Genomic DNA, 661 nt, shown 5'->3' on the forward strand with positions numbered 1-661 from the left:
TAATTTCAAGTTAAAACTGCCTGTACTCTGATTTTGCTGTAAATGCATAAAGCAAATTGCTTTGTCAGACTGGGGGCATTTTACCCCACCTGTAGGGCAAAACGCCCCCTTGGTAGTACAAATGTAATTTTTGTTAAAAATCTAACATGAAAACTTTGGACATTTTTCATACTTGATTTATAATTAATTTCATAATTCGATAACTATTCTGGACACGTTTAACTTTTATTTCACAGAAAGAAATTACACAGTCCTTAAGGGGGGGCGTTTCCCCCACTCTGCCCTATCTGAGGAACAATGACTCCATCTGTTGGTTAAAGATCTCACCGCTACGTTCACTGTGCAGGAATCATATTAAATGGGTCATATGATGTTGCTGAAAAGAACATTATTTTGTGTATTAGGTGTAATGAAATGTGTTTATGCGGTTTAAGGTTCAAAAAACACATTATTTTCCACATACTGTACATTATTGTTTCTCCTCTATGCCCCGCCTTTCTGAAACGCATCGATTTTTACAAAGCTCATCGGTCTGAAAAAGCAAGGTGTGCTCTGATTGGCCAGCTATCCAGTGCGTTGTGATTGGCCGAATACCTCAAGCGTGAGACAGAAATGTTACGCCCCTCACATACTGTTGATGCCCTGTCTGGCCGGAGCGACG

The sequence above is a fragment of the Sinocyclocheilus anshuiensis genome, unplaced genomic scaffold (genome assembly GCF_001515605.1).
Source record: "Sinocyclocheilus anshuiensis isolate Anshui unplaced genomic scaffold, SAMN03320099.WGS_v1.1 scaffold369, whole genome shotgun sequence".
NCBI lineage: Eukaryota > Metazoa > Chordata > Actinopteri > Cypriniformes > Cyprinidae > Sinocyclocheilus > Sinocyclocheilus anshuiensis.